At 39.7% G+C, this 21324-nt stretch overlaps 1 long non-coding RNA gene and 1 pseudogene across 2 annotated transcripts; one reads left to right on the top strand and one right to left on the bottom strand.

Moving 5' to 3' along the window:
* The first annotated feature begins 12 nt into the window (after positions 1 to 12).
* On the top strand, positions 13 to 1972 carry LOC309621977 (mitochondrial import inner membrane translocase subunit Tim8 A pseudogene; annotated as a pseudogene). The gene has a single exon. The product of its transcript is annotated as a mitochondrial import inner membrane translocase subunit Tim8 A pseudogene (transcript).
* A 10685-nt stretch (positions 1973 to 12657) lies between these two features.
* On the bottom strand, positions 12658 to 20260 carry LOC309621978. Its single transcript, XR_014240392.1, has 2 exons — positions 20124 to 20260; positions 12658 to 14334 (listed from the first exon to the last, which is right to left on the bottom strand). It is a non-coding gene; the product is annotated as an uncharacterized lncRNA (long non-coding RNA).
* Between the last annotated feature and the right edge of the window lie 1064 nt (positions 20261 to 21324).

Raw genomic sequence — 21324 nt, 5'->3', positions numbered from 1 at the left:
CCCCCACACACACACACTTTTTTTCTAAATTGAGACAAAACATGAAATTCACCATTTAAGGGTTCTGCCGCGGAGACACGTGAAGGTCGGTGACTTGGTGCGGAGTTTGTCTCGGCACGCGTGGCCGCGCTGGGATGGCGTCCTCCTCGTCTTCCTCCGCAGCGGGTTTGGGCTCGGTCGACCCGCAGCTGCAGCATTGCACGGAGGTAGAGACTCAGAAGCAGCGCTTCCAGCAGCTGGTGCACCAGATGACGGAACTTTGTTGGGAAATGTGCATGGACAAGCCTGGGCCAAAGTTGGACAGTCGGGCTGAGGCTTGTTTTGTGAACTGCGTTGAGCGCTTCATTGATACAAGCCAATTCATCTAGAATCGACTGGAACAGACCCAGAAATCCAAGCCAGTCTTCTCAGAAAGCCTTTCTGACTGACCTGAGTATTACCTCTCTGGAAAAGGAAGGTAGTTCAAGAAATGAAGAGCAGTTGATGGGATGGTTGAAGAAAAGGCTGTGGGGGGATCGGCTCCCACCTTTGTCACTCTTGGGACATCCTGTCATCTGAGAATGAATAAAGACCGATTTTTGTGTGTGGGGGTGGTTTGAGGGTCAAATGTGTTTGGGGTTGTGTTTTTTAATGCTAATCTTGGGAAAACAATTGACAGATGAATGGAAAACTCTACTAGGTGTATGTTACTGTATGTGGGACGATGCTTTCCTCATAGTCCCATTAACTGCTTCCTATAATTTTAATAGTGGAACTGCTCTATAATTTGATATGTGGGACCACATAGGTAATAATCTGTTATTTGTGTGGATTCCTTTCAGATTTCTGGAGAGATCGATATACATCTTTGTGTCTCTCAGAAAGGGCAGCAGTGGGGGAAAGAGTAATTTGGTACTTGACTGTAGGCCTCCTTATCTAGTGTTTGATTATCAGTGCTGGAAAAAAAATGTATGGAGTATTCATACAGTACATTTCACTTTTCTAGATTATCTCCCTCCCTTATACTGTGATTCACTTAAATTTCTATATATAAAGTACAGTCTTGAGCTAGTACAGGTAGCCTGAGAGTCTAGAGGACTTTAGTTAAAGGAATCTAGCCAGCGAACATAATTCTCATACTAAACTGCCACAAGGAAGACGTTAACTTACCCTGTATGTCAGGGTCCAAAAAAATTTAAAGATGTGCCTAAATGAAAAAATAAGTTATAAAGATTTAGGCCAGTCAAAAACTAACAGCAGTTTCAGGTAGAGGTGCATGCCTAACGTAAACCAGCATAGTTTCCATTTACTGCGTTCTTTTCATCACTGAAATAAAAACTTCTACAAGATTCAAAAAAAAAAATTCACCGATTAAAGTAAGTGTACAATTCACTAGTTCTTAGTATTTTCACAACCAATATTGCTATCTAATTCCAGAACATTTTTGTCACGCCCCCACAAAGAAATCTTGTATATGTTAGCTGTTACTCCCTATTTTCCCCTCCCCAACATCCCCTGGCATCCACTAATCTACTTTCTGTCTATATGGATTTGCTCATTCTGGACATTTCATATACATGGAATTATACAATATATGACCGTTTGCTATTGGCTTGAAATATTTCTCCGTTTAATAGTGTCAGTTTTTCGGACTTCCCTGGTGGTACAGTGGTTAAGAATCCGCCTGCCAATGCAGGGGACACGGGCTCGAGCCCTGGTCTGGGAAGATCTCACATGCCGCGGAGCAACTAAGCCTGCGCGCCAAAACTACTGAGCCTGCGCTCTAGAGCCCAAGAGCCACAACTACTGAAGCCCATGCACTTAGAGCCCGTGCTCCTCAACAAGAGAAGCCAGCACAATGAGAAGCCCGCGCACCACAACAAAGAGTAGCCCCTGCTCGCCACAGCTAGAGAAAACTCGCGCGCGGCAACGAAGACCCAGCGCAGCCAAAAATAAAAATACAAATAAATAAATAAATAAATTTATTTATTTATTTAAAAAAATAGTGTCAGGTTTTTTCATTTTAATTCTGTTAGTTTTTCTTTATGTATTTGGGACTTGCTTATACTGCATTTGTCTTTTAAGTCATATAGGAGAAAAACTGACTTACAAACAAAAATACATTTATACTGTCTTTTGTATTTACTTATGTAGTTACCTTTAGTACTTTTTTCATGTGGATTTAAGTTACTGTCTGGTGTTCACCATTCCATCTTGAAAAAAATCTCTTTAGTATTTTCTGTGGGTCAGTTTGCTAGCAGTGGAGTCTTTCAACTGTTGTTTATCTGAGAATGTCTTCATCTCTCCTTCATTTCTGAAGGGTAGTTTTGCTAGGTACAGAATACTTGGTAGGCAGGTTCTTTTCCTCAGCTCTTTGCATATGTCATTGCAATGCCTTCTGGCCTCTATGGTTTCTGATGAAAAATCAGCAATTAGTTTTATTGAAGATTCTTTGTACATGATAACTCCGCTCTTGCTGCTTTAACACTGTCTTTGTCATTTGATGGTTTATGATGTATGTAGATGTGGCTCTCTTTGACTGTATCATGCTTGGACTTCCTTGAGCTTTTGGGATGTGCAGATTAACAGCAGTCATCAAATTTGTGAAATTTTAGGCCATTATTTCTCCAAATACTCCTTCAGTCTCTTTTTCTGTCTCTTCATCTGGAACTCCCATTATGTGTATAATAGGATGCTTGAAGGTGTCCCATAGGACTCTGAGATTCTGTTAATTTCTCTTCATTCTTTTTTCTTTCTGTTTCTCACACTGGATAATCTCAATTGGCCTATCTTCAAGTTCACTGACTCATACTTCTGCCTGTTCAAATCTGATACTGAGCTTTCTCCAGTCAATTTTTTATTTTAGTTATTGTACTTTTCAACTACAGATCTTCTATTTGGTTCTTTTTTGTAATTTCTCTTTATTGATATTCTCTATTTGGTAAGACACTGTTCTTATACTTCTTTTTTTTTTTTTTAAACATCTTTATTGAAGTATAATTGCTTCACAATTGTGTGTTAGTTTCTGCTTTATAACAAAGTGAATCAGCTACAGATATACACACGTTTCCATATCTCCTCCCTTCCGCATCTCCCTCCCTCCCACCCTCCCCATCCCACCCCCCCCCAAGGTGGTCACAAAGCACCGTGCTGATCTCCCTGTGCTATGCGGCTGCTTCCCACTAGCTATCTATTTTACATTTGGTAGTGTATATATGTCCATGACACTCTCTCATCCTGTCGCATCTCACCCCTCCCCCTCCCCATATCCTCAAGTCCATTCTTTAGTAGGTCTGTGTCTTTATTCCCATCTTGCCACTAGGTTCTTCATGGCCCTTTTTTTTTCCCTTAGATTCCATATATATGTGTTAGCATACTGTATTTTTTTTTCTCTTTCTGACTTACTTCACTCTGTATGACAGACTCTAACTCCATCCACCTCATTACAAATACCTCCATTTCATTTCTTTTTATGGCTGAGTAATATTCCACTGTATATATGTGCCACATCTTCTTTATCCATTCATCCGATGATGGACACTTAGGTTGCTTCCATGTCCTGGCTATTGTAAATAGAGCTGCAATGAACATTTTGGTACATGACTCTTTTTGAATTATGGTTTTCTCAGGGTATATGCCCAGAAGTGGGATTGCTGGGTCGTATGGTAGTTCTATTTGTAGTTTTTTAAGGAACCTCCATACTGTCCTCCATAGTGGCTGTATCAATTTACATTCCCACCAACAGTGCAAGAGTGCTCCCTTTTCTCCACACCCTCTCCAGCATTTATTGTTTCTAGATTTTTTGATGATGGCCATTCTGACCGGTGTGAGATGATACCTCATTGTAGTTTTGATTTGCATTTCTCTAATGATTAATGATGTTGAGCATGCTTTCATGTGTCTGTTGGCCATCTGTATATCTTCTTTGGAGAAATGTCTATTTAGGTCTTCTGCCCATTTTTGGATTGGGTTGTTTGTTTTTTTGTTATTGAGCTGCATGAGCTGCTTGTAAATCTCGGAGATTAATCCTTTGTCAGTTGCTTCATTTGCAAATATTTTCTCCCATTCTGAGGGTTGTCTTTTGGTCTTGTTTATGGTTTCCTTTGCTGTGCAAAAGCTTTTAAGTTTCATTAGGTCCCATTTGTTTATTTGTGTTCTTATTTCCATTTCTCTAGGATCTGGGTCAAAAAGGATCTTGCTGTGATTTATGTCATAGAGTGTTCTGCCTATGTTTTCCTCTAAGAGTTTGATAGTGTCTGGCCTTACACTTAGGTCTTTAATCCATTTTGAGTTTATTTTTGTGTATGGTGTCAGGGAGTGTTCTAATTTCATACTTTTACATGTACCTGTCCAATTTTCCCAGCACCACTTATTAAAGAGGCTGTCTTTTCTCCACTGTATATGCTTGCCTCCTTTATCAAAGATAAGGTGACCATATGTGCGTGGGTTTATCTCTGGGCTTTCTATCCTGTTCCATTGATCTATATTTCTGTTTTTGTGCCAGTACCAAACTGTCTTGATTCCTGTAGCTTTGTAATATAGTCTGAAGTCAGGGAGCCTGATTCCTCCAGCTCCATTTTTCGTTCTCAAGATTGCTTTGGCTATTCGGGGTCTTTTGTTCTCCATAGAAATTGTGAAATTTTTGGTTCTAGTTCTGTGAAAAATGCCAGTGGTAGTTTGATAGGGATTGCATTGAATCTGTAGATTTCTTTGGGTAGTAGAGTCATTTTCACAATGTTGATTCTTCCAATCCAAGAACATGGTATATCTCTCCATCTATTTGTATCATCTTTAATTTCTTTCATCAGTGTCCTATAATTTTCGGCATACAGGTCTTTTGTCTCCTTAGGTAGGTTTATTCCTAGATATTTTATTCTTTTTGTTGCAATGGTAAACGGGAGTGTTCTCTTAATTTCACTTTCAGATTTTTCATCATTAGTATATAGGAAGGCAAGAGATTTCTGTGCATTAATTTTGTATCCTGCTACTTTACCAAATTCATTGATTAGCTCTAGTAGTTTTCTGGTGCCAGTTTTAGGATTCTCTATGTATAGTATCATGTCATCTGCAAACAGTGACAGCTTTACTTCTTCTTTTCCGATTTGGATTCCTTTTATTTCTTTTTCTTCTCTGATTGCTGTGGCTAAAACTTCCAAAACTATGTTGAATAATAGTGGTGAGAGTGGGCAACCTTGTCTTGTTCCTGATCTTAGTGGAAATGGTTTCAGTTTCTCACCATTGAGGACAATGTTGGCTGTGGGTTTGTCATATATGGCCTTTATTATGTTGAGGAAAGTTCCCTCTATGCCTACTTTCTGCAGGGCTTTTATCATAAATGGGTGTTGAATTTTGTCGAAAGCTTTCTCTGCATCTATTGAGATGATCATATGGTTTTTCTCCTTCAATTTGTTAATATGATGTATTCACGTTGATTGATTTGCGTATATTGAAGAATCCTTGCATTCCTGGAATAAACCCCACTTGATCATGGTGTATGATCCTTTTAATGTGCTGTTGGATTCTGTTTGCTAGTATTTTGTTGAGGATTTTTGCATCTGTGTTCATCAGTGATATTGGCCTGTAGTTTTCTTTCTTTGTGACATCTTTGTCTGGTTTTGGTATCAGGGTGATGGTGGCCTCGTAGAATGAGTTGGGGAGTGTTCCTCCCTCTGCAATATTTTGGAAGAGTTTGAGAAGGATAGGTGTTAGCTCTTCTCTAAATGTTTGATAGAATTCGCCTGTGAAGCCATCTGGTCCTGGGCTTTTGTTTGTTGGAAGATTTTTAATCACAGTTTCAATTTCAGTGCTTGTGATCGGTCTGTTCATATTTTCTATTTCTTCCTGGTTCAGTCTCGGTGGGTTGTGCATTTCTAAGCATCTGTCCATTTCTTCCAGGTTGTCCATTTTATTGGCATAGAGTTGCTTGTAGTAATCTCTCATGATCGTTTGTATTTCTGCAGTGTCAGTGGTTACTTCTCCTTTTTCATTTCTAATTCTATTGATTTGAGTCTTCTCCCTTTTTCTCTTGATGAGTCTGGCTAATGGTTTATCAATTTTGTTTATCTTCTTGAAGAACCAGCTTTTAGTTTCATTGATTTTTGCTATTGTTTCCTTCATTTCTTTTTCATTTATTTCTGATCTGATCTTTATGATTTCTTTCCTTCTGCTAGCTTTGGGGTTTTTTTGTTCTTCTTTCTCTAATTGCTTTAGGTGCAAGGTTAGGTTGTTTATTCGAGATGTTTCCTGTTTCTTGATGTAGGCTTCTATTGCTATAAACTTCCCTCTTAGCACTGCTTTTGCTGCGTCCCATAGGTTTTGGGTCGTCGTGTCTCCATTGTCATTTGTTTCTAGGTATTTTTTGATTTCCCCTTTGATTTCTTCAGTGATCACTTCGTTAATAAGTAGTGTATTGTGTAGCCTCCATGTGTTTGTATTTTTTACAGACCTTTTCCTGTAATTGATATCTAGTCTCATAGCGTTGTGGTCAGAAAAGATACTTGATACGATTTCAATTTTCTTAAATTTACCAAGGCTTGTTTTGTGACCCAAGATATGATCTATCCTGGAGAATGTTCCATGAGCACTTGAGAAAAATGTGTATTCTGTTGTTTTTGGGTGGAATGTCCTATAAATATCAATTAAGTCCATCTTGTTTAATGTATCATTTAAAGCTCGTGTTTCCTTATTTATTTTCATTTTGGATGATCTGTCCATTGGTGAAAGTGGGGTGTTAAAGTCCCCTACTATGATTGTGTTGCTGTCGATTTCCCCTTTTATGGCTGTTAGTATTTGCCTTATGTACTGAGGTGCTCCTATGTTGGGTGCATAAATGTTTACAATTGTTATATCTTCTTCTTGGATCGATCCCTTGATCATTATATAGTGTCCTTCTTTGTCTCTTGTAATAGTCTTTATTTTAAAGTCTATTTTGTCTGATATGAGAATTGCTACTCCAGCTTTCTTTTGATTTCCATTTGCATGGAATATCTTTTTCCATCCCCTCACTTTCAGTCTGTATGTGTCTCTAGGTCTGAAGTGGGTCTCTTGTAGACAGCATATATATGGGTCTTGCTTTTGTATCCATTCAGCCAGTCTGTGTCTTTTGGTGGGAGCATTTAATCCATTTATATTTAAGGTAATTATTGATATGTATGTTCCTATTCCCATTTTCTTAAATAGTTTATGTTTGTTATTGTAGGTGTTTTCCTTCTCTTGTGTTTCTTGCCTAGAGAAGTTCCTTTAGCATTTGTTGTAAAGCTGGTTTGGTGGTGCTGAACTCTCTCAGCTTTTGCTTGTCTGTAAAGGTTTTCATTTCTCCATCGAATCTGAATGAGATCCTTGCTGGGTAGAGTAACCTTGGTTGTAGGTTTTTCTCCTTCATGACTTTAAGTATATCCTGCCACTCCCTTCTGGCTTGCAGAGTTTCTGCTGAAAGATCAGATGTTAACCTTATGGGGATTCCCTTGTGTGTTATTTGTTGTTTTTCCCTTGCTGCTCTTAATATGCTTTCTTTATATTTAATTTTTGATAGTTTGATTAATATGTGTCTTGGCATGTTTCTCCTTGGATTTATCCTGTATGGGACTCTCTGTGCTTCCAGGACTTGATTAACTATTTCCTTTCCCATATTAGGGAAGTTTTCAACTATAATCTCTTCAAATATTTTCTCAGTCCCTTTCTTTTTCTCTTCTTCTTCTGGGACCCCTATAATTCGAATGTTGGTGCGTTTAATGTTGTCCCAGAGGTCTCTGAGACTGTCCTCAGTTCTTTTCATTCTTTTTTCTTTATTCTGCTCTGCAGTAGTTATTTCCACTATTTTATCTTCCAGGTCACTTATCCGTTCTTCTGCCTCAGTTATTCTGCTATTGATCCCGTCTAGAGTATTTTTAATTTCATTTATTGTGTTTTTCATCGTTGCTTGGTTCCTCTCTAGTTCTTCTACGTCCTTGTTAAATGTTTCTTGCATTTTGTCTATTCTATTTCCAAGATTTTGGATCATCTTTACTATCATTATTCTGAATTCTTTTTCAGGTAGACTGCCTATTTCCTCTTCATCTGTTAGGTCTGGTGTGTTTTGACCCTGCTCCTTCACCTGCTGTGTGGTTTTTTGTCTTCTCATTTTGCTTATCTTACTGTGTTTGGGGTCTCCTTTTCACAGGCTGCAGGTTCGTAGTTCCCGTTGCTTTTGGTATCTGTCCCCAGTGGCTAAGGTTGGTTCAGTGGGTTGTGTAGGCTTCCTGGTGGAGGGGACTAGTGCCTGTGTTCTGGTGGATGAGGTTGGATTTTGTCTTTCTGGTGGGCACGTCCACGTCTGGTGGTGTGTTTTGGGGTGTCTGTGGCCTTATTATGATTTTAGGCAGCCTCTCTGCTAATGGATGGGGCTGTATTCCTGTCTTGCTAGTTGTTTGGCATAGGGTGTCCAGCACTGTAGCTTGCTGGTCGTTGAGTTAAGCTGGGTCTTGATGTTGAGATGGAGGTCTCTGAGAGATTTTCACCGTTTGATGTTACGTGGAGAAGGGAGGTCTCTTGTGGACCAGTGTCCTGAAGTTGGCTCTCCCACCTCAGAGGCACAGCCCTGATGCCTGGCTGGAGCACCAAGAGCCTTTCGTCCACATGGCTCAGAATAAAAAGGAGAAAAAAATAGAAAGAAAGAAAGAAAGAGGATAAAATAAAATAAAATAAAGCTATTATAATAAAAAATAAGAAAAAAAATTAAGAATAAATGTATTCAGAAAAAAAATTTTTTTTAATTTTTAAAAATAGATTTATTAATTTTTTGTAGTAAAAAATAAGAAAAAAATTATTAAGAAAAAAATTTATTAAGAAAAAATGTTTAATTTTTTAAAATAAAAAATATGAAAAAACTTATTAAAATTTTTTTTTAATTTCTAAAAATAGAAAATAAGGGAAAAAATATTAAGAAAACATTTATTAGGAAAAAAAATTTTTTTGAGTGAACAAAAAAACAAAGAAAAAAAACATGGACGGACCTAACCCTAGGACTAATGGTGAAAGCAAAGCTATACAGACAAAATCTCACCCAGAAGCATACACATATACACTCACAAAAAAAGGAAAAGGGGAAAAATTAATATATTCTGCTCCCAAAGTCCACCTCTTGAATTTGGGATGATTCGTTGTCTATTCAGGTATTCAACAGATGCAGGCACATCAAGTTGTTTGTGGAGCTTTAACCCACTGCTTCTGAGGCTGCTGGGAGAGACTTCCCTTTCTCTTCTTTGTTCGTACAGCTCCCGGAGTTCAGCTTTGGATTTGGACCCGCCTCTGCGTGTAGGTCGCCTGAGGGCGTCTGTTCCCCGCCCAGACAGGACGGGGTTAAAGAAGCAGCTGCTTCGGGAGCTCTGGCTCACTCAGGCCGGGGGGAGGGAGCGGTATGGAGGAGGCGGGGCAAGCCTGCGGCAGCAGAGGCCGGCGTGACGTTGCAGCAGCCTGAGGCGCGCCGTGCGTTCTCCCGGCGAAGTTGTCCCTGGATCACGGGACCCTGGCAGTGGCGAGCTGCACAGGCTCCCGGGAGGGGCGGTGTGTAGAGTGACCTGTGCTCGCACACAGGCTTCTTGGTGGCGGCAGCAGCAGCCTTAGCGTCTCCCGCCCGTCTCTGGGGTCCACGCTGATAACCGCGGCTCACGCCCGTCTCTGGGGTCCGCGCTGTTAGCCACGGCTCGCGCCCGCCTCTGGGGTCCGCGCTTATAGCCGCGGCTCGCGCCCGTCTCTGGAGCTCGTTTAGGCGGCGCTCTGAATCCCCTCTCCTTGCGCGCCACGAAACAAAGAGGCAAGAAAAAGTCTCTTGCCTCTTTGGCAGCTGCAGACTTTTTCCCGGACTCCCTCTCGGCTAGCACCGAAGCCCGAGCCTCAGCTCCCAGCCCCCACCCGCCCCAGCGGCTGAGCAGACAAGCCTCTCGGGCTGGTGAGTGCCACTCAGCACCGCTCCTCCGTGCGGGAATCTCTCCGCTTTGCCCTCCGCACCCCTGTGGCTGCGCTCTCCTCCGTGGCTCCGAAGCTTCCCCCCTCTGCCACCCACAGTCTCTGCCCGTGAAGGGGCTTCCTAGTGTGTGGAAACCTTTCCTCCTTCACAGCTCCCTCCCACTGGTGCAGGTCCTGTCCCTATTCTTTTGTCTCTGTTTTTTCTTTTTTCTTTTGCCCTACCCAAGTACGTGGGGAGTCTCTTGCCTTTTGGGAGTTCTGACGTCTTCTGCCAGCGTTCAGTGGGTGTTCTGTAGGAGCAGTTCCACGTGTAGATGTATTTCTACTGTATCTGTGGGAAGGAAGGTGATCTCCTCGTCTTACTCTTCCGCCATCTTGCCCCTCTCCCTATACTTCTTTAGACATGGTTTCATTTAGTTCTTTGAACATATTTTAAATAGCTATTTTAACATCTTCATTTAGTAAGTCCAATGTCTGAGATTCCTCACAGACAGTTTCTAAACTTTTGTATGGTCCATATATTTTGTTTTTACTTTGAATTTCCATATCTTGTAACTTTTTGTTGAAAACTCGACATCTTAAAAAATATAATGTGACAACCCTGGAAATCAGAGTCTACTACCTCCCTACAGTTTCCTGCTGTTGCTTTACGCTGTTTTTTTTTTAAGTAACTTTTCTGAACAAATTCTATGAAGTCTACTGAAGCTGCCACTCAACTAGCTTAGTGGTCAGCTAATGCCTAGATGGAGGTATCCTTAAACATCTAGAAACAATAAATCTCCCAGTCTTTGCCGAGGGACTACGTGCACATAGCCATCAATGCTGAGGGCAGGGAGTTATCAATTCTGCCTTAGCCTTCCCTTTCTTCTTGCCCAGAGCCTCAAGGGCAGCCAAAGGTAAAGGGTAGGCCCCTCTCAGATCTTTCCTGAGCATGCACTCAGGCCTGTGCACACTTGTGGTCTTCTAGAGTCCTAGGAATATATCAATGCTTTTCAAAATATCTATGGACATCTCATCCTCAGTTTTTCCGTTAAAGCTTTTGGTTAGTCTATTGTTTGTCTAAAGTGTTATCCACTGCCTCCTGCATTGTGACATTAAAACAGTTGCCTGGGGACTTCCCTGGTGGTCTAGGGGGTAAGACTCCGGGCTCCCAATGCAGGGGCCCCGGGATCGATCCCTGGTCAGGGAACTAGGTCCTGCAACTAAGGAGTCCGCATGCCGCAACGAAGATCCTGAGTGGTGCAACTAAGACCCGGCGCAGCCAAAATAAATAAATAAAATAAATAAATATTTAAGAAACTAAAATAAAACACTTGCCTGTAAGTGTTTTTTGACAAACACCTCACACATAGACACAGAGGCTCATACGCACTGGATAGCTCTGGGTAAGGTCAAATAAAGATAAGCCTTTTGAGTGGAGTCTTCCAGAGAGCCATCAGACAGATCAAATACTGACAATTCTTTGGGAATGAAATTGTGAAAGAGGTCCAGCTCTGTTCTGCTCCCTCCAGTCCTGGGAATGCAGGCTGATATTTTTCAAGGTTATCACTGAGCTGAGTGTGGCAATGAGAATAGGGCAAGGTAAAATGCCACAAGCTTACTATTCTTATCAAGGTTCAGCCATTTTTCTTGAATAAATGCTTACTACAAAAGCTACAAGCCTTTGGTTAATTTCGAGTTTTGGAAAAGTTTTCCATAAAGTTTTGCCAAAATTCTGTTGCTTTTATCACAGGGCAAAATGTTGGAGGTCTTTACTCCACCATTTTTTTCTGCTATTAACTCCTCACTTTGTTTTAAAAATCCCAACCAGTTCTCTCCCCATGGCTTTTTGCTCCTATTGACAGTACTAGTACACAAAATATTTAAATGTCTTTAAATGAATATAAAAATAACATCTATATTATATATTGGTATGAGGTATAAAATGGCTTACAAAAAAAAAGACATAGTACCTATCTTCACAGAACTTACTGTCAGATATAAATGAAATCCTGTTACTACTTCAGAGTGTTACTTGACCTAATGAGTAAATCTCTAACATCTATCTCTTTCTTTGCGAGGTTACCTTTGCCTTGTTTTTTTGTTTTTGTTTTGTTTTTAATTTATTTATTTTTATTTTTGCCTGTGTAGGGTCTTCGGTGCTGTGCACGGGCTTCCTCTAGTTGCGGCGAGCGGGGGCTACATTTCGTTGCAGTGCGCGGGCTTCTCATTGCAGTGGCTTCTCTTGTTGTGGAGCACGGGCTCTAGGCATGCGGGCTTCAGTAGTCGTGGCTCGCAGGCTCTAAAGCGCAGGCTCAGTAGTTGTGGCGCACAGGCTTAGTTGCTCTGTGGCATGTGGGATCTTCCCGGACCAGGGCTGGAACCCGTGTCCTCTGTATTGGCAGGCGGATTCTTAACCACTGCGCCACCAGGGAAGTCCCTTTGTTTTTGTCTCTAAAAGAATTTTATGAGTTCAATTGTTTACTCATTCTCAACTGAGGAGAAATTATTTGGTCCAAATATCTGCAATGGTTTATGACTTGCCCTTGGCCCCAAACTCTAGTTGGATCTTTCTAGTATCTATAGAATCACAACATACTAATAGACACTATCTATCAGAACAATTCCTAGGCTTTCATCTAGATCAGCTCTACTGGTCTAAGAAACTATTATTTTCTACTGTCAACTCCCTCACTCTCAGAATAGATGCAGAACATGATAAATGACAACCTCAAGTATATATAGCCAACAGATCTCTTCTTGTCTAACTGATGCATTCAGTACTTTATTTATACGGACAGTATTTCTCAGGATACAGTGTACCATCCCTGAGTCATTTCCTCTTCCCACTACTGTCCAATTTTTCTCAAAGTTAATGTCTCCAAAGGGAAGAGTTAGGATGTAAATGAATAGAAGTACACAGGAGGCCTCAAAAAATACTGGAACACCTGATTAGACTTCTATTGGTACATTCTGTCTTCTGAACTAGGGGGCTGAAAGTGAGACTGAGATAAAAGATTTTCCTACCTACAATCAATTAAGTAAGCTTGTTTTATGTCTCGTAGCCACTAAGTGAGTTTTTAAAATCATAGCCATGCAGGTAGTGAAAATTTCTTCCAGTTCCTGGTTATAGGCTTCATAATCAATCCTAACATATGAGCATTTTGTGGTTCTTTTTTTCAGTGGCATCACAGTGGGAAATCAGGAGCAATTATATCGGGGCTTTAACTCAGTTACCATTAGATACTAGTTGGGTCCTCTTAAAATTAACAGAAAATCTGCGTAAGACCAGGGACAACTACTTTCTTTTTAATTTCTACACCTATAAAGATGTCTATTGACAAATCATGAACAATTTATATCTAAACTGAACCAAGTCAACTCCTGTGGACCAATCAATATGTTATCCCAACAATCAAAACCCCGCACCATACCAACTCTGTATCCTTATAATTTTCCACAGAAAATATTTATTCAGTTCCTCCACAGGATGCTATTCATTTTCTAAATCTGCAGTTCTATTGTGGTGATCTCACAGGGATGTTGTGGGATATTTTAAAATTCTAGAGAAAGAGTGATATGTAATATCTGGTGTACAGGACAAAAACTAATCGCTAAAGATAGTTTAAAGTTTCAACATTAGATACTGCTACATTCCTTTCAATGCTGCTGTCTGTATCTCTGCAGAGTTGGATTTTTGACGGTTTCTGTAACAAAAGCAATAAATGAGGGTGGTTGTGTCCAATCTCATCTCAAGGTTTGAGAAACTGTGCCCTAATAGCCACACATATCTCGTTAGCAAGTAATTATGCATATTTCTGAACAAAGTAAAATGTTTTCTTTCAAACACAAAACGAAAAATATTTTTGCTTATTAAGCTGTAAGATCAAAACGCTAAGTATTTTTATACCCTAATAACATAATAGCTTAGTGTCTGAAAAAATACTTCATGTATTTATATGCTGCTGATGATTTATATCCCCACGATGATGAGAAAAGAAATCACCCAAACACTAAGGTGACTGTGAACAGAGAAAACTTGGAAACCTTTGTCCTAGATGGAGTCCACTAACCCAAACAAGTAACTGTTCATACAATTTTCTTCAAATATTTATCAAATGTTTGAGTGTACACAATACATCTGACCAAATAACTCACCTATCTGAACCAGAGCCTGTGTCATGAAAATCTCCATGTTTCACTTAAAGATTAAAGAGCACTGAGCTTTCATATGTCATCCAGAATTAAACAGCCAATCCACAAATAAAATTTCAAAAAATAAAATTTTGAATAATTTCTGCATAATACCTGAGTGTGAGCTCTCAATGGTGGTGTCTGACTTGGAATCCAGAGATGAAGGAATTTGTCTTAATTGGGGAACATAGTACATCTTTGTACTACCAGAAGGCTTATATGGCAACAGTAAAGGCTGGCCTAAGGACATAAAGATCAGAATAATTAATAAGAAAACATTTATTAATTAACTGAACAAATATTAAGCACCTTTAATGTGCCAAGCAGTGGTCAAGATTCTTGGAATGTATCAGTAAACTAGCATTCTAGAAGAGGGAGATAGACAGTAAACAATTAGCATACTAAATAAGTAAATCATCTAGTATTTTTATAAATTATTAGTGACATAAAAAATTAGAAAATACTGGGACTTCCCTGGTGGTGCAGTGGGTTAAGAATCTGCCTGCCAATGCAGGGGACAGGGGTTCGATACCTGGTCTGGGAAGATCTCACATGCTGTGGAGCAACTAAGCCTGTGCACCACAACTACTGAGCCTGCGTGCCACAACTACCAAAGCCCGCCCGCCCTAGAGCCCGAGCGCCACAACTACTGAGCCCATGTGCCGCAACTACTGAAGCCCACGTGCTCTAGGGCCCTTGTGCTGCGAGTACTGAGCCCTCGTGCTGCAACTACTGAAGCCTGTGCGCCTAGAGCCCACGCTCTGCAACAGGAGAAGCCACCACAATAAGAAACCCATGCACCACAACGAAGAGTAGCCCCTACTCACCACAGCTAGGGAAAGCCCGTGTGCAGCAACAAAGACCCAAAACAGCCACTCCCCCCCCAAAAATTAGAAAATGCTGAGGAAGATTAGAAGTATTTGGGAAATTGCAGCAGGATGCAGTTTAAATAGAGTGGTAAGGGTAGGATTCATTGAGAAGACGACTTCCTAGCAATCTATTCCATATTTAGATGGCTCTAACTAAGAAACACTTTATCTTATATTGAACCCAAACCTGGTCGTTGTTAACCCCTACTACTGATCTTTGAAGGTTCTCCCTCCAGAGTCATAGAAAGTAAATCTAATTCTCTTCTATGTGGCAGATTTTCAAAATAAGTTTCCCATTAAAAAAGTATAACTTCTCAATATTAAAAAAATACACAGAAATAAAAAAGACAAAGTCTTACCACTCAAAGATAACTATTATTAATATTTTAATGTATTTCTACAGGTCTTTCCTCTGTATTTCTTATTTGTTTACATAGTTGTGTATAGTATGTATAATGTGGAATTCAGTTTTTCTACTTTACATTGATAATAAAATATTCATTTTATTTCCTATCGTCACATTTTTTATCATTCTACTACACATTAAGTGTATTTAACCCTTCTCATAATGTTAAAAATTTAGGCTGGATTAAATTTTCAATAATAAAGAATTCTGTAATAAAGACTTCCTGTTTATAGCATACCCATTCTCCCCTGCTGCCCCATTTCACATAAGTTTTCTGATTTCAGAGTGAAAAATTATGTCATTTATAAAGTTTCTTTTTTTTAAATACTAACTGCTAAAATTCTTTCTAAAATGTCTGTGACATGGTAGTAATTTGATTATTATAGAAGATGAAATCTTTTTCTTCTTCTTCTTATTTTTTTGCTTCATTGGGTCTTCATTGCTGCACGCGGGCTTTCTCTAGTTGCGGTGTGGGGGGGCTACTGTTCGTTGTGGTGCGCGAGCTTCTCACTCTTCTCACTGCAGTGGCTTCTCTTGTTGTGGAGCACAGGCTCTAGGCACGCAGGCTTCAGTAGTTGTGGAGCATGGGCTCAGTAGTTGTGGCTCGCAGGCTCTAGAGCACAGGCTCAGTAGTTGTGGCACACGGGCTTAGTTGCTCTGCGGCATGTGGGATCTTCCCGGACCAGGGCTCGAACCCGTGTCCCCTGCACTGGCAGGTGGATTCTTAACCACTGCGCCACCAGGGAAGTCCCTGAAATCTTTTTCTATACACTTGTTTTTCTTTCATGATGTGGTAGAAACTCTCTCTCTCTCTGTAACAGCATTTTGATATTTAGCTGGGTACATACTGCTCATCTGTACACTGTATTTCCCAATCTCCCTTGCAGACATGTATGGACATATGACTAAGTCTGGGCCCATAGGTCAAGGGTGAGAATAATGTCTGCAACTTCCAGGCATCCCATTAAAACACTCCACCGGCTGCTGCTAAAATTTATCCTCCCCATTACTCTTCTTTTCCAGTATTTTCTTTATTAGTCTTCCGGAAAAAACTTAAGATCAATTAAACAAGTTCAAAAGAACAATTCCATTAGAATTTTGAGTAGAATTACATTAGAGTTTAAATTCATTTGGGAATAAATGACATCTTTAAATATTCAATTTTCCCATTCAGAAATATCCCATCCCTCCTTTTAGTCTACTCTCCTTTTCTATGCCTACACAAAGGATTAGTATTGCCATCACATGAGTCCTATAAAATTCTTGTTTAGGTTACTCCTCAGTATTCATGGGGTTGTACTGCTCATTCAAATAGAATTTTGTAGATAGCTACCACTTCTCCTGATTAAACACAACAGCTTCTTCAGTTTATCCTTATGGACCATGGTCTTCTCTTGCATCCTGTAATCACCTCTAGATGGACTCCTAGTTGCCCATGTCTAGTTTATAAAAATCAAAATACTCTAGACAGAGTCTGATAGTCCCAGAGTAGAATGAGATCTCCTTCATTCTGGACGCAATAACAACTTTTATATTACTTAGAATTGTGTTACCATCCTTGACCACTCCATCATTCTGATGATTTGACATGGAATCCATATTACTAGTACCCTGCTTCCAACCAAGGAACTGACTTCATAGTGAAGGAAATGAGACAACAGGCTGATGCCTAAAGGGAGTCACTGTTCTCCTCACAAGCCTGATCACCCACAGCTATGGTAAACTCAAAAACAAAAAAGCGAGTGAACAATTTACTGATAACTGTCATGGCACAAGCTGGGAGGCATCACTTTCTGAGGCTGGAATGCTAGCTTGCCAAATACGGCATGTGCTCAGAACCACATATGGCACTTGCCTATCCTACAGACAGAATGCATATATTTAGGAACAAAGGCAGAAGCCTTTAAAATCTTTTGCTTTCTATCTCTGTGACTCTGCTTTGTTTGATGGAAGATCTTAGAAATAAGGGAGGGGCACTTCTACCGGGAGACAGGAGCCATCTAGTCATTTTACATTCTTTATGTCACTGAAACAATACAGGGAATAGGATGCCATAGTGTTGACTAAAACTACAATTGACCTTAACTATCAGGGAGAAATAAGGTTACCTTAAAAGAAGAAAGTCAGTAGGAGTATGGCTTACACCTAGGGGACCACTTTACCAAGCCTGGTCATAGAAATTAACAAAAAATGACCTTAAACCTATGCAGGGCTAGCAAAGCCTTAGACTACTTAGGAATACTTGTACCAACCTATCAGGCAAAGCCCCAGCCAATGAGAACCTGGCTGAATTCAAGGAGAATGAAGAAATGTATAGAGGCTGGAAGAATTTAAATAACAGGAAAAATAGGCTGTAGCCTCTACTTCTCTTTGGACGTTGCTGTAGTCATTATTGTTAGAATATTGACTTAGTAGTTTTCTTCCTCCACCAGTGTATATAAAGCTTGGTGGTGATGGTTAAATTTACCATTTAGTTCAAAGTTTGCAGAAAATGGACAACAACAATTGGGCAGAATTACAATGGACCCAGGGCAAGAATGGCTACCATGTGGAGATGGAGAATTCAGAGGCAAGATAAGTGGCTTTTTGAAATTCTCAACAACTTTCTGTTTGGATGCAGAAGTCTTAAAGTTACTTTGGACTGCCTATCTCTGGGGGAAGAAGCGACTATTCAGCAAATAATGGTTGTTCCTGGGAGAGAAAGAAAGGACTGCAGAAGGGTAAAGAAGAAAGTCCAACCATAAACTTTATTCCTTCAAAAAACTTGCAAATGGAACTAAATATAAACATATAGCATATTACTCTTAATTTGTTAATTCAGAGCAGTGGACACATAGTCATAAATTCAACATGCTATTCTGTATACTTTTAAAATATTTTTAAAATTTTACTTCTGAATCCACAGAGTTAAAAATCTTTTATTATTAAACCAAATAATATTTCTCTTTTAAAGGAGTCTTTTCTACCAAGTACCTGTATGTAAAGGTAAGACCGTGAACTGTGGGCTCTATGTAGACCGATCCATTTGATGTCAGAAGAGGTATAAAATACACTTTCACAGTTGGATTTCCTCTCCTGTGCTCTGCCACCAACATGAAAACAGCATACCCAGAGTAGCCTGGGTTTCAGTACAAGGCATGTGGAACAGACCCAAACCGTTTTTGCATCCTGATGCCAAACTCCAACTGACTCATAAGCCCATGAGTGAGGAAAGCAAATGTCTGTTGTTACGAAGCACTGAGATTTTCGAGGTTCTTATACAGTATCACGGTGGCAATAGGTAACTGACACATTAAAGGTGTTCTGTGTGATATTGATTAGACTATACATTTGGGGGGCATAATTTTATATCACAATAAAAATGTATAAGATATATAACCATCTCGGGTTTCCCTGATAGCGCAGTGGTTAAGAATCCGCCTGCCAATGCAGGGGACACGGGTGCCAGCCCTGGTCCGGGAAGATCCCCCATGCCGCGGAGCAACTAAGCCCATGTGCCACAACTACTGAGCCTGCGCTCTAGAGCCCGCGAGCCACAACTACTGAGCCCATGCACCGAAGCCCACGCGCCTAGAGCCCGTGCTCCACCACAAGAGAAGCCACCGCAATGAGAAGCCCGTGCACCGCAACGAAGAGTAGCCCCCGCTCGCCGCAACTAGAGAAAGGCTGCACGCAGCGATGAAGACCCAACACAGCCAAAAATAAAATAAATAAAAGTAAAAAAAAAAAAAAGAAAAGAAATATAACCATTTCAACATATAAATGTATTTATTCAAATTAAATTCAGTGCAATTTACATGTGGAACTAAGCAATTTTCTTTATACATTTAGGCATATTCCATTTATACCTACAGACAGGTAAACTTTTTGCACAAGTAGGAAAACTTAAAATATATTTTGAATAGATTTGTACAAACTGTTGAATACTTTAAAATTAGTAATTGAAAGTTCCCACCCTCATTTGGAGGTAGAATGGGAACTTAACTTTCCAGTTACTGGTCTGAAAAAGAAAATAACTTGCTATAATTTTGAATGTTATATAGTATAAGCACTATAAAAATATCACTGTCATGATAGCATAGGAACACTCTAAATGTAGACCTTATGGTAGAAATTGCTAGCTGTTCACCAAAACTCATTTCTTCTTCATCCTGGAAAGCACAGCTAAACTATTCCTAGTCAGTGGAAAGTGATGTGGGCCACACCTAGGCCTAGCCCATAAAAGCCTCCCAACATGTGCTCCTCCATGCTTTTCGTCCCTTCCAGTTGACTATGATGATGAATCCAAGGTTCCATGTTTTAAAGAAAGCAGAGTCACAGTCAACCTGGGTCCCTGCTCAACGTTTCTTGAGCAAGAAATAGACTGGTATTGTGTTTGCTATCTGTTCACTGTATCATGCAAAACAATAGTAAAAGAAACAATGCCAAATAGTTATCTACCTCCCTAAAATTGAACCTCTATAGTTTTTATGTTTTCATGAACTACTTGCATTCTTATGACAAGTATTATGAGTTGAAAATACGTCAGCCACAAGTAGCATGAGTTTCACATAGGTTGTTAACTTCACTAGAAATTGAAGTAAAAACATAATAAATTATATTCTCTTCATAGCTATGTAAATAAAAGATGTTTTAATCATGTACAACCTAATGCTTAAAATTAAAATTAGGTTTTCTAACTAGAAAGACCCAATCAAGAAATTTCTTAGTTAATGACACACAAAAGTTGGTAATGTGACCTAAAATTCTCTTACCATCTGTGCCATGAAGAACAGTAATCTGTTGGACTGAAGATGATGAAGCAAACTTGACAGGAACTTTGCCCAACTTCTGTGTACTGAGGTCTGGAATATCATGTCCACGATCTTCAGCATTAACAAAAATCTCAGATGAAAACATGGTTTTTCCTGGACTCTCTGTTGTTATCTGAGTGACTGCATCAGATGATAATTTTCCAGAGAAGGGAGAAAACGGGGTCTTAATCTCCTTTGGTGATCTGAACAAAAAAGAGAAAGCACACAGCAGGTCATATCCTTGGCTTATCAAATACTGTAATTTCTTTCCAAATGTGGCTTCAATATTTTTTGGAGACACATCCAACTCAAATGGTTAAGTTATTTCTGCAGTACCCTGTGCTTTTTTACATACTTATTACAGGGTGATCATGCATGAGTTTACTTTTACTTATTTTAAAATCTACTTTTATTTTGGATTTAGAATGCTATTATATAAGGAAAGGGTACTTTTCAGTTGAAGTGGAAAGATATCCATTAAAAAATAATTACTGGAAGTCCACTATAAATTAGGGGACTATGCTAAACGCATAGAGTGTACAAAAATAAAAAAGAAACAGAGCCTTTCCTCAAAAAGTTTATATGTCAGTGGGGGAACCAGAGGTTTTTAAGGTTGTAATTATGTATATAGATTATAAAGAATCCATATTAAAACATAATGGAGTAAATAAATGAGTGTATAAATAAATAAATAATAGGAGGGAGGGAGAAGACAAATCTTGCCAACAGAAGAATTCCATATGTAGGTAACCTCCCCCCCGCCCCCCCCCGGCATCCATCTCCTCCCCAAGGAGGTGGAGGTGAAGCTTAATCTTCCCCTTAAGTCCAGTCCTGGGCTGGCCTTAATGATTGAATTCCAGAGACAGTATAAAATGGGAGAAAAAGTAACTTTACAGTGGAGAAACCAAGCAAACACCATGTTATGCAAGTGATGATGTTTCACATCACCAGTGATGTCACGGAGACACTACATACTCTCTGTTATGATGTGATGAGACGGTTACTTCGCTTCTGCGGTATTCTTTGTCAAAACCTATAACTCCAGTCGAATCATGAGAAAAACATCAGCCAAACCCAGACTGAGAACAATTCTACAAAATATCAGACAAATATTCCTCAAGACTGTCAAAATCATGAAAAACAAGGAAGGAATGAGGAACTG

Source organism: Balaenoptera borealis (assembly GCF_965194805.1).
Source record: "Balaenoptera borealis genome assembly, contig: HAP1_SCAFFOLD_2746, whole genome shotgun sequence".
Taxonomy (NCBI): domain Eukaryota; kingdom Metazoa; phylum Chordata; class Mammalia; order Artiodactyla; family Balaenopteridae; genus Balaenoptera; species Balaenoptera borealis.
Note: the sequence above shows the minus strand (reverse complement) of the source record. Positions and strands in the feature narration are given on the sequence as shown.